We start from the raw sequence: 12990 nt of genomic DNA, 5'->3' as shown, positions 1-12990 counted from the left end.
TGTATTTTTAGTAGATAAGGGGTTTCTCTATGTTGGTCAGGCTGGTCTTGAACTCCCGACCTCAGGTGAATCCGCCTGCCTCGGCATCCCAAAGTGCTGGGATTACAGGTGTGAGCCACCACACCCAGCCCAGTTTTCTTTTTTGTTCTTTCTTTTTTTTTGAGATGGAGTCTCACTGTCACCCAGGCTGGAGTGCAGTGGTGGACCTCGGCTCATTGCAACCTCTGCCTCCCAGGTTCAAGTGATTCTTCTGCCTCAGCCTCCTGAGTAGCTGAGACTACAGGCGCCTGACACCATGCCCAGCTAATTTTTGTATTTTAGTAGAGATGGGGTTTCACCATGTTGGCCAGGCTGATCTTGAACTCCTGACCTCGTTATCCATCTACTTTAGCTTCCCAGAGTGCTGGGATTACAGGGATGAGCCACCACGCCTGGCAACTTTGCTTTTCTTTTTTTTTTGGAGACAGGGTCTTGCTCTGTTGTCCAGGCTGGAGTACAGTGGCACGATCTTGGCTCACAGCAGCCTCGACCTCCCAGCTCAAGCGATCCTCCCGCCTCAGCCTTCGGAGTCGCTGGGACTGCAGGTGTGCACCACCACCCCAGCTAATTTTTTTATTTTAATTTTTGTAGAGACCGGGTATTGTTATGTTGCCCAGGCTGGTCTGAAACTCCCGGGCTCAATTGATTCTCCAGCCTCGACATTTCAAAGTGCTGTGATTCCAGAGAGGTAGGGGTGCGGGTGGGAAAAAAAAGTAAAGGGGTGAGGGGCGCGCATCTCCTGCCATCCTTCTCTGGAGAGAGGTGGGTGCTTTAAGCCCCAAATTCCTCCTGGAGGGAATAGGGGAGGCAGAAATTCCCCAAGTTATCTTCAGAAACAGAGGTGGAGGGGAGCGCACAGTCCCCACTTTCCTCAGATAAAGGAAGGACAGGGAAAGTGGCCCCCAAGAGTGCTTAGAAAAGGAGTGGATGCGCCCCAAATATTCCTCGGAAAAGGCGGTGGGCCCTGGATTCCCCAAATGCTCCTTAGGGATCCCGAACCCATGTTTATATGCGAAACGGAGCTGGGGTCCCCAGTCTACAAAATCATAGTGATCTCGGCAATTGTCCTCAGAAAAGCGGACCGGGAAAAAAAAACCCAAACTCTCTCAGAAGAGGGGCCGGGGCAAGATTCCCAAAGATTCTCCGTAGAACGGGGGTCCATGGAAAAGAAGCCCGAAGCAGAGTCTTCTCAAGGAACGGGGGCCCGCGCCAGAATCTCCAAGATTCTCCTGGAGAGAGAGGGTCAAAGCCACAAGACCATGCAGAAACAGCGCGGGGCCACCGGAGTCCCTCGGGAACACTGCCAGGCCACGACGCGCCCGGGCTCCTCGGAGGCACCGCCCGCCGCCCGGCGTAGCCGCCCCACGCCCGCCCGGCCCAGGCCGCCTCCAGTGCATTGTGGGTGGGGTGCCCCTGCAGAGCACTGCGGGGAACCCCCTGCCCAGCCAGCTGCCGGCCGCCGGGTGGCCCAGGCGATCCGCCCTCCCGGGTCCGAGCGAGCCGGCCACGAATTGACTCATCCCCCTAGGCCCCGCCCCCGCAGGGGTTCCCGCCCCGAAGATTAGGTCCCGCCTCCGCATGGCCTTGAGTGGCTCTGCAGCCCGCTCCTATCTGCAATTGGCAGGATGCCTGTCAGTCACTCCGTCCCACCTCCTCGGACCCGCCCCGGCCAGCGGCGCGATCCCGAGAACCAGCCGGCCCGCGCACTCATTGGTCATCATACGCTGTCCGTCATGAAGCTGGCCACACCTTCTGTGGTGTGCGGGACCTAGGAGTCCCGGCTGGACCTCATTGGCCTGTGACGCCTTCACTCGGAGAGACGCGCCTCAACCCGGAAGTGTGCGAGGCGAAATCTGCCTAGCAACCGGGGAAGCCGGGCTGTGAAGCGGGCAATTTCAGTGTGAGACTGAGCGGCTAGACCGAGCGGCGGCTCCGAGCGCTGCGCGGCGGCTCCTCCCGCCCGGGGTCAGCGCCCCGGCGCGCGCACGCGCACCCCCGCCGCCAGAGCGCGCCCCGCGCCGCCCGCGCAGTCGGTCGGTCGGTCGTCCGTCCTGTCGCAGCCGCCACCGCCGCCGCCGCGGGCGCCACCTGAGGGAGTCGCTTCCGCGGGACGCCACAGGACCTGACCGGACTGCGCCGCCCGAGACCGTCCCGTGGCCCGGCTGCCGTCGGCGGGGGCGCCGAGCAACTTCGGTGAGTGAGGGGCCGGCGCCGCTGGCGGGTCCCGGCTTCCGGTGTCCCGGGCTCTCTGGGGCTTCCGCTTCTCCCGCACCACCTTCGCCGAGCGGACTCCCTTCTTTACAGGAGCTCCCTCTCAGGGGAACCCCATGCTCTGGGGTCCCCCGCTTCTCCAGGGGCCCCCTGCCTCTCTAGGGGACCCCATCTCTCTAGGGGACCCTCGCCTCTCTTGGGGACCACCGCCTCTCTAGGGACCCCCCCGCCTCTCCAGGGGACCACTTCTTTAGGAGACCCCCATCTCTTGCAGACCCCGTCTCTCCAAGCAGAGGACCCCATCTTTCTAGCGACCCCTACCTCTTTAGGGGACTTTCTCCTCTAGGGGACTCCTGCTTCTCTAAGGGCCGCGTCTTTCCAGTCAGGGGACTTTGCCTCTCTAGGGGACCCCTGCCTCTCTAGAAGATCCCCATCTCTCTAGGGTGCCCCTGCCTCTCTAGGGGATCCCCACCTCTCTAGGGGATCCCTGCCTCTCTAGAAGATCCCCCACCTCTTTAGGGGATCCCGTCTGTCTAGGGGATCCCCGCCTCTCTAGGGGACCTGGTCTCTAGGAAACCCCTGCCTCTCTCAGGGGAGTCCTGTCTCTCTAGGCGACCCTGCTTCTCTGAGGGGACCCCCCTTATCTGGGGCTCCCCTGCTTCTCTGAGGGGACCCCCCCTTATCTGGGGCTCCCCTGCTTCTCTGAGGACCCCTGCCAGAGGGAACCCCCATCTCTGAGGAATCCTGCCTTTGAGAGGAACTAATTCCCTTCTTTGGGGTGCCCCAACTCTTTGAGGAACCCCACTTATCTGAGGGGATTACCTCCTCATAGGGTCCCTCCACTTTTCTGAGGAACCCACCCCTTTGAGAGACCCCTGCCTCCTTAGGGACCTTCTTCTATCTGAGGACCCCTGCCTCTGAGGGGTGTCCCTTTCTCTGAGGGACCCCTGCCTGTTTGAGGGGAACCCCCATCTCTCTGAGAGAACCTCTGCCTCTGAGGGCCCCCCCTTTCTCTGAGGGGCTCTGGCCCAAGACTCTATCCTCACTCATTTAAGGAGACCCCTGCTTCTATTAGGTATACTTTCTCTGGGGATCCCCCACCTTTTGGGGACCTCTGGGAAACCCCTGCTTCCCTGGGGGACCCCTCTTTTCAGGAGACATTCCTGCTTCTCAGAGGAAGCCCTACCCCTCTGACGGGACCTCCCCACCCCAGCTTCTCAGCTGGGTGGTCCCACACTTTTCTGACTTGTCCTCTTTTTTTTTTTTTTTTGAGACAGTTTCACTCTGTCACCCAGGCTGGAGTGTAATGGCTCACGGCAGCCTCCACCTCCCGGGTTCAAGCGACTCTCCTGCCTTAGCCTCCAAAGTAGCTGGTACTACAGGCACCCGCCACCATGCACAGCTAATTTTTGTATTTTTGTAGAGATGGGGTTTCACCATGTTGGCCAGACTGGTCTCGAAGTCCTGACCTCAGGTGTTTCACCTGCCTCCGCCTCCCGAAGTGCTAGGATTACAGGTGTGAGCCACCGTGCCGGGTCCCCCTACTTTTTGATCAGTGCCTTCACTTTCCTGGGGGTGTCCCCCACTTCTTTGAAATGCCCATCTGACCGGATCCTTAGTTATCTGATGTACACCCCTACTTTACCAGTATCCTACTTTTCTATTTCTTCTGGGTACCCTAACGCTCTGTGGTTGCTGCAATTTTCTGAGAGGTCCCCAGTTTCTCCAGAGGTTTTCCTCTTAACTTGTGATGTCCCACTCCTGTAGGATCCTCACACCTCTGTCTCCCCTTTTCCAAGATATTTCTTCTGATGGGAGACACTGTGGCTCTCTTCACTTCTTTGAGGGGTCCCTCTGAATTCCATGGGGTTCCCTCCCACTTGCCTGAGGGCATTCCCCCTTTCTAGAGGTTTTCCTTCTGATTTTCTAAGGGGAAAACTATCGTTGGAGCTTCACGTCAAGCTTCTCTTTCTGTCTGTGGCACCCACTTCCCCCAACTGTGGAGGAGGAGAGCAGAAATGTACCCCTCCTTTAGTCTTTGTTGCCGCTCTAGGGGTATTCTCTGGACTTTTATCTCAGTTTCCAGGGGCCTGGAGGATTTTGTGGCTGGAGAGGAAAGTGGGGGACAGAGAGGCAAAAGGCATGATTTCCTCATGTCCCTCTAAGACTTGCTAGATTTAGGGGAGTGGGAGCTGCTACTAGATGACCACCTTAGTTACTCCATTTTCCAGCCGTGGGGCCATCACAGTGTTGTCAGGCTTTTGTGATGACGAAAGGGACAAGGCAGAAACATTGTCTCTCCATGATCACACTGTCAAGCTGTGGGACTGACCCACTTCCTGTCCCATCCCTCAGTCCTCCCTCTGCATGGTATAGCTTAACCTTCCCTCCCCCTGCTGAAAAAAGAAAAAAATAAAAAGGAGAAGAACACTCTCCTTCACCTCTTCCTGTTGCATTTTCTCTCCCGAGACCCCCTGATTCAACCTTCGATCAAATAGGATCCCCAGTTCATAGGCCACTTTGGTTTGAAAGACAGAACAAGAAGCAGGAAATGGGTCACCTCAGATCCAGAAACAGTGGAAGGGAGGCAAGGGACAGGATGATTTGATGACATTTTTGTAAGTTTTAGGTGACTTCAGCCTGGCCCAAAAGGAACTTTTTACGTGGCGTTTACAAATCTTGTATGTACTTTTTTTAATGGCCCACCCTGGATTCCAAGTTCACTCCAGTAGCTAATTTTATCTGCTTTGCCAAACGCAGAGCTCTGTGGAGCCCAAGTAGATGAATGCTGGCATTGAGAGATGGTCCAAAGGACAGGAATGAACTCAGTTTGAAACCTGAGTAACATGTAACCACTTCGTGTCCATACATAAGTCTCAAGCTAAAAACATGGGGAGAGTGTGGTTGAAGCGGAGTTCTGAAGTATGGGCTGCGCTGGTGTTTGCTTTAGCGTTTCAACAAGTTCTTTCCTCTGACTCCACTGGAACTGCAGTTCACTTTACAGTTTGACTGAGGGCAGTCTCTCTGCTGTTCGTTTCCATCTGGGTCTTGCTTAATTTGAGTCCTTTGTGAAGACTCCTGCCGAGGCTATAATTTGAGTTCTAAATCTGTCGGTGGACCATGTGGACACAAGTTTCAACTCGAGCTATTTTCTTCTGGGGAGAAGTGCTTGGAGACTTTCCTGGGCCCTCTGCTGCTGGGCTAAGTCAAGTCCAGGCAGGAGGCTGCTACAGACCTGCTTGCTATTCTCCTGCCTCTTCCTGGTCAGCTGTAGGCCTTGCCCTCAGGGGCAGGGAAAGATGGTAGGGAGCTTGGGGCTGAGATGAGGGTAGAGAAGTGCCGGCATATATTTACTATTTTATTTTATTTTTTTGAGACAGGTTCTCACTTTGTCACTCAGGCTGGAGTGCAGTGGCGCAGTCTCGGCTCACTGCAACCTCTGCCCCACTGGCTTACATGATCCTCCCACCTCAGCCTCTGAAGTAGCCGGGGCCACAGGCACACGCCACCATGCCCGGCTATATTTTTGTATTTTTGGTAGAGACCGGGGTCTTAACCATGTTGCCCAGGCTGGTCTCGAACTCCTGAGCTCAAGTGATCTGCCCGCCTCAGCCTCCCAAGGTGTTACGTTTACAGGTGTGAGCCACTGTGCTCGGCCTATTATTTTAAATAAAACCCAGAGGACCAGCAGACGGGATGTTAAAAAGGGAATGGGCAACTTTGAAGTCAGAAGGACCCAGTTCAGATTCTGGTGCTGCCCTTCTTAGCTGTGTGGCCTTGGACAAGTAATGGTACAAAATGGGCATGTCATTAACCATTTGAGGGAACACATGGCTGTGAATGTGTGTGAAGATGCTTACTCATGACGGGAGGTGCTTCCTAGATGGATGAATGAATGAATCCGCGATGATGAACTGGAGGTGGACAGCACAGCTGCTGACACACAGTTGCTGTGCAGTAAAGGCTGCTTGTTGTCCTCATGAGATGAGGGTCCTGGCCTGTGGACTCCCAGACGAGGAGGTGCTTGATATTCTGCCAAGGCTAAAAATGCCTGAACAGAAAGAGACTTGGTATGTCTCTTGGAAAACCCACTCCCCCACTGAGTCTCTTAGCAAGAGTGTTCTGTGTTCTGATACCAGATGTGAGATGGATTTGCTGTGTGGCAGGGTGTTTGTGTTTCTCTTGGCCTTGGCATCTCCTCCTGTAAAATGGGGTAATTTGTGAATTAAGGGCAAGTAGGGAGATGTATTACTCTAATTAGACCACAGGGAAGACAGAAGATTATCATGAACTTGAAGAATTGTGGGAAGAAAAAAAATAGATGAACTATGTAAACCTAAGGGATTATATGCATATTATGAGACTGCTTGTGTGAGTGAGTCTCGCAGTTACCTGGTGAGTGATCTGTTCTTACACTTTAGAACCTTGAAAGAAGAACCGTCCTTTCATTGTAATAGATCAGATTTGGGGACAAAAGGCTGGGAAAGTGATGTACAAAGGCATTTGACGCCACACAATAATAGTACTTTGAGAGGGCCAGTGTGTGGCTTAGTGCCCACAAGGAGATCAGAATTCACCTCAAGCTCCCCAGGCCCAGAGGACTGTGGAGATGCTAACTCAGCTTCGAGGGTGGGGTGGGGAGGGCAGTGGAATAGAGGGGAGTGGACAGGACATTTAAAAATAATTTTTTTGGCCGGGCACGGTGGCTCAAGCCTGTAATCCCAGCACTTTGGGAGGCCGAGGCGGGTGGATCACGAGGTCAAGAGATCGAGACCATCCTGGTCAGCACGGTGAAACCCCGTCTCTACTAAAAATACAAAAAATTAGCTGGGCATGGTGGTGCGTGCCTGTAATCCCAGCTACTCAGGAGGCTGGGGCAGGAGAATTGCCTGAACCCAGGAGGCGGAGGTTGCGGTGAGCCGAGATCGCGCCATTGCACTCCAGCCTGGGTAACAAGAGCGAAACTCCGTCTCAAAAAAAAAAAAAAAAAAAAAAAACAAAAGAAATATACCCTCTCTCTTCCTCCTTCCCTCCTTTTTCTTTTTCATACATGCATATACAGACACACACTGACTTTGGTATTGAAGCAGAAATATCCACCTATCTTAAATTTCTTTCAGTTCTTTGAAGTACAGTTATTCCATTACATGGGAAAGGAGCAAATTTATTATATTTAAAAAAGTAAGAACTAAGGTAAACAACTTTAAAGAGACCACTCTCCCTTTGAAATTATGCTGTCTCTTGTGTGCCATAGACTTCACTCTGGTGGATGGTGGCGCCACCATCAAGTCTCTGTCTAACAGGAAGTTTCTTAAACTTTTTTTAATTGAAGGATCCTTACAGCAATAAAAAACCTTGGATAGTCAGAAATGATATTGATCTAGGTACATTTATTAGATGTAATGTAACGTGGTTATCTGTTGGTGGGCAGCTCTAAAAGGCATGTGGGTCCAAACACTGCCTAGCTTCTAACTCTGGACAATAAAAACTGTTGATTTATGGAACTGAAATAGCTAGGGAAGTCAGGGTTTCCTTCCTGTTGGAGACAGCACTGGGGGCATTAAATCCCTGTGGGACCTTGATGATAAGAAATAAGCTGACCTCTTTTGGAATTGGGAAAAAACTACTGTATCAAGTGGTTCCATCCAAATGAATGGATGGTGTTATTTTTAATTTCTAGTATTAAGTTCGGCTTTATCCTCTCTGAAACTTGACGGCCTTTGTTTATACTTGTGTATCTTTTGAATAAGAGTTTTTTGTTTTTGTTTTTTGAGACAGGGTCTCACGATCTGTCATCCAGGCTGGAGCGCAGTGGTGCAATTACAGCTGACTGCAGCCTCCACTTTCAGGCTCAAGTCATTCTCCCACCTCAGCCTCTTGAGTAGCTGGGACTACAGGCACCCGCCACCATGCCCTGCCAATTTTGTAATTTTTGTAGAGACAGTGTCTCGCTATGTTGCCTAGGCTAGTCTTGAACCCCTGGGTTCAAGTGATTCTCTCACTTTAGCCTCCCAAAATGTTGGGATTACAGGTGTGAGCCACCCAGGCTAGAGTGCTGTGGCATGATCTTGGCTCACTGTAACCTCCGCCTCCTGGGTTCTAGCAATTCTCTGCGTCAGCCTCCCTAGTAGCTGGGGTTACAGGTGCCTGCAACCATGCCTGGCTAATTTTTGTATTTTTAGTAGAGCCGGGGTTTCGATATCTCGGCCAGGCTGGCCTTGAACTCCTGATCTTGTGATCCACCCGCATTGGCCTCCCAAAGTGCTGGGATTACAGGTGTGAGCCACCACACCCAACCAAGTTTATTCTTTTAAATTGGCTTATAAGGGGCCAGGCACTGTGGCTCAGGTCTGTAACCCCTAGCACTTTGGAAGGCTGAGGCAGGCAGATCACTTGAGGTCAGGACTTTGAGACCAGCCTGGCCAAAATGGTGAAATTCTGTCTCTACTAAAAATCCAAAAATTAGCTAGGTGTGGTGGCACATGTGTGTAATCCCAGCTACTTGCAAGGCTAAGGCACAAGAATCGCTTGAGCCAGAGAGGCGGAGGTTGCAGTGAGCTGAGATTGAACCACTGCACTCCAGCCTGAGTGACACTGAAACTCTGTAAAAAATAATTGGCTTATAAGGGACACGTGAACACTCAAATAAGAGCTTTACTTGTGTTGCCATAAGATATAGTGTGTGTGTTTTCTAGTGCAATTTACATTAACAATTAGAAAGTGCTAAATCTTCTGGCCCATGTAACTTCTATGCCAACAAATAATTCAGGAATAAACATTCTCATAGCTAAGATGAAACGTTTTCATGCTGGGTGATGGGGGTCTGGCAGTAAGCAGGACGGACACAGCTGGCCTTCCAGCAGCCTACATCTTAGTTGAAAACAAGTAAACAAACAAATGCATGAAAGAATATTGTGGGGTTTCTTTAGAATATACCCAAGTGCTGCAGCTACCCTCATTGGGAGCTTCAGGTGGAGTTTCTTGGAGGTTTAGAAGTGAAACCTCACTACCTCTTTAATTTCCTCACTGGGCTCCTGTTTCCTGTCTCTAAAAGGAGACTGAAATTATGGCATTTTCCCACTTGATTGTTGGTAATAGTTGATTCATGACCACTGTGGCTGTATTCTTGGAGAAACAAGAGAGAAACTGGAATGGTTATGGGAGGGAGCATTTTCAGGTTCTTCCTTCTGTTTTTTTTTTTTTTTTTTTTTTTTTTTTTTTTGAAACAGGGTCACTCCACTCTATTGCCCAGGCTGGAGTGCAGTGGTGATCTCAGCCTCTTTATTTTTTTGAGACTCTGTCTCAAAAAAACATTTAGACAAGCTGGGACTGCCTGGTGTTGGTTATGGCTTAGGAATAATGAGATTTCCAATAGATGACTGCTTTGTTGTATATTGGTAGATTCTTGGTGCATGAATTTCCCTCTGCCCAGGCTTTCCTCTTTTTTTTTTTTGAGATGGAGGCTCACTTTGTTGCCCAGACCGGAGTACGATCTCCGCTTACTGCAACCTCTGCTTCCCAGGTTCAAGTGATTCTCCTGTCTCAGTCTCCCAAGTAGCTGGGACTACAGGTGCACGCCACCAAGCCCAGCTAATTTTTTGTATTTTAGTAGAGACGGGGTTTCACCGTGTTGCCCAGGCTGGTCTTGAACTCCTGAGCTCAGGCAATCCACCCACCTCAGCCTCTCAAAGTGCTGGGATTACAGGCGTGAGCTACCACGCCCGGCCCAGGCTTTCCTCTTCCGCTGGGACTGGGAAGGTGCTGTTTAGACTTTTTTATGTTGGACAAGGCTGGAGGTCTTAGATTTGACAGGGGCTTTTCTTAAATGTATCTTCGAGAGGTGGGCCGGAGAGCAAGGCTGGATATTCATTTTGGGCAGCCTCCACGGAGTGAGGAAGGTTGTTAGAAGGAGAGCTTCTGGTAGTCTTTTTTTTTCTTCCACCCAAGTTCTGACTCTGGTAGTGGAGAGGCAGGCCCAGGCCGGAAGTGGGCGTGGACAAGTAATGCAACTGTGCATGTGACCAGGCTCCCACCTCTGGGCTCTGCTGCCCTTGGGAAGTGGATGCTTGCTCCTTCCTAACTTCCTGTTCTTCCTCCTGACAGGCTGAGTTCTTGGGCCCCAATTTGAGCATAGAAAATACGTTTAAGGCTGGGCATGGTGGCTCACACCTGAAATCCCAGCACTTTGGGAGGCCAAGGTGGGTGGATTATTTGAGCCCAGGTATTAGAGACCAGCCGGGCCAACATGGCAAAACCCCGTCTCTACTAAAAATGTAAAAACTAGCTGGGTGTGGTGGTGCACGCCTGTAGTCCCAGGAACTCAGGGAGCCTGAGGCAGGAGAATTGCTGGAACCCAGGAGGCAGAGTTTCCAGTGAGCTGAGATTGTGCCACTGTACTCTAGCCTAGGCAACAGAGTAAGACTCTGTCTCAAAAAAAAAGAAAATTCAAGTTCCCTGTTCTTCCTTGGTAAGCTGCTTTGTCAGAGCTGGTAGCCACCAGTGGTCCTCTACTTGCCAGTTTTGGGGTCTCAGCCAATGCACCCACAAACTCAGAGGCCTATCTGGCAGGGTGAATCAAAAAGATGGTTTCTTTTTTTTTTTTTTTTTTTTTTTGAGAAGGAGTTTCGCTCTTGTTACCCAGGCTGGAGTGCAATGGCGCGATCTCGGCTCACCGCAACCTCCGCCTCCTGGGTTCAGGCAATTCTCCTGCCTCAGCCTCCTGAGTCGCTGGGATTACAGGCACGCGCCACCATGCCCAGCTAATTTTTTGTATTTTTAGTAGAGACGGGGTTTCACCATGTTGGCCAGGATGGTCTCGATCTCTTGACCTCGTGATCCACCCGCCTCGGCCTCCCACAGTGCTGGGATTACAGGCTTGAGCCACCGCGCCCGGCCTAAAGATGGTTTCTTGTTACATTATCACAGTGTGCTCCTCAGGACCTCGTCTGCTCCAAGAGCTGTCTGGAGGTGTATATGGAACTTAAAGAAGCCGACAGTAGGTAGGCCCTTCAGGAAGAGTGTGCTCTTGAAGAATGGTTTGCAGTTACTTAAGGCTTTATTGCTTTATAAAAGTACCATGGGAAGCCCTGTGCAGTAGAAACTTTAGAGCCAGAAAACCTTGGGCTTGATCCTGATTCTACCACTTGCTGGCATGTGACCTTGGAAAAATAGCCTAACTTCAAGGGGCCTACTGCTTCTTTTCTTTCTTTATTCTTTTCTTTTTTGAGACAGAGACTTGCTCTGTCACCTAGGCCAGAGTATGGTGGTGCAATCTGGGCTCACCGCAACCTCTGCCTCCCGGGTTCAGCTTTCTTCTGCCTCAGCCTCCTAAGTAGCTGGGACTACAGACCCACGCCACCACACCCGGATAACTTTTTGTATTTTTAGTAGAGAAGGGGTTTCACCATATTTGCCAGTCTGGTCTCGAACTCCTGACCTTGTCATCCACCTGCCTCGGCCTCCCAAAGTGCTGGGATTACAGGCATGAGCCATTGTGCCTGGCCTGTGGCCTACTTTTCTGAGCCTGTTTCCTTAAGATTAAACTCAAATCCTTGTTTGTGTGCTGGGGATGGTAAACATGCAACAAGCAGCCAGACTGTTAGAGGTGCCTTGTAAAGGTAGTTGTTAAATAATCATGTTTAGGCTGACTGTTTCTCTTGAGGTTGGCACCCAAATTTGGACAACAATCTGTGGGTGTTAATACTGCCCAAGAACAAACCAGTCTACACTGGGCCAGTGGGCTGGGCATGTCCCAAGACCAGTGATCTGGAAGTTCCTGGGTTGGTTGATTTCTCCCAGTGAGATCCTTTAGTTCATTGTAGCTTTAACCCCTGCAGCATCACCTTACTGTACTTACTGTACATATGGACTTGTGGTGCCTCCTGAAACATGATGGGGTAACTGGGAAAAAGGCTCAAACCTTGACCTCAGGTGATCTGCCTGCCTTATCCTCCCAGAGTGCTGGGATTACAGTCATGAGCCACTGCGCGACCTACTTGTTAGGTTTTTTTCTTTCTTTTTTTTTTTTTTTTTTTTTTGACAGGCTGCTCTCGACCTCCTGGCCTCGTGATCTGCCCACCTCGGCCTCTCAAAGTGCTGGGATTACGGGTGTGAGCCACCTCGCCTGGCCATTAGGTTTCTTAAGTGGCTAGGCATTCTGAGAAGAGGCATAGCAAGGGCATAGGCAGGGACCTGGAGGTGAAAACAGCCAAGTGAGTTCCCTTGACTTTAGCCTCCCAAAGTACTGGGATTACAGTTGTGTCACCACGCCCAGCTAATCTTGTGTTTTCAGTAGAGACGGGGGTTTTTCCATGTTGGTTAGGCTGGTCTCAGACTCCCAACCTCAGGGAGTCCCGACCTCAAAGTGTTGGGATTACAGCTGCGGCAGCACACCAGTTAGTTTTGTATTTTTAGTAGAGATGGGGTTTCTTCATGTTGGTCAGGCTGGTCTTGAACTCCTGACCTCAGTTGATCCACCCACTTTGGCCTCCCAAAGTGCTGAGATTACAGGCATGAACCACCATGCCCAGCCAGTCTAAAATTCTTAATACATCACAACAAGGCCGGGCGCGGTGGCTCAAGCCTGTAATCCCAGCACTTTGGGAGGCCGAGGCGGGTGGATCACGAGGTCAAGAGATCGACACCATCCTGGTCAACATGGTGAAACCCCGTCTCTACTAAAAATACAAAAAATTAGCTGGGATTACAGGCACGCACCACCATGCCCAGCTAATTTTTTGT

At 51.2% G+C, this 12990-nt stretch overlaps 1 protein-coding gene across 5 annotated transcripts in view; it reads left to right on the top strand.

Annotated features, from left to right (window-relative positions):
* Positions 1-1896: 1896 nt before the first annotated feature.
* The window catches only part of GATAD2A (GATA zinc finger domain containing 2A), a 122516-nt gene continuing 111422 nt past the window's right edge, over positions 1897-12990 (top strand). For 2 of the 5 annotated variants that reach the window (XM_032271236.1, XM_032271230.1), the window contains exon 1: positions 1902-2232. The gene's annotated coding sequence lies outside the window, so the exon portion shown is untranslated. Of the gene's footprint in view, positions 2233-12990 lie in introns of all 5 variants that reach the window. The other 3 variants (XM_032271234.1, XM_032271233.1, XM_032271238.1) reach the window with 2 other exon arrangements.

The sequence above is a fragment of the Sapajus apella genome, unplaced genomic scaffold (genome assembly GCF_009761245.1).
Source record: "Sapajus apella isolate SASKATOON/1434 unplaced genomic scaffold, GSC_monkey_1.0 scaffold227, whole genome shotgun sequence".
NCBI lineage: Eukaryota > Metazoa > Chordata > Mammalia > Primates > Cebidae > Sapajus > Sapajus apella.
Note: the sequence above shows the minus strand (reverse complement) of the source record. Positions and strands in the feature narration are given on the sequence as shown.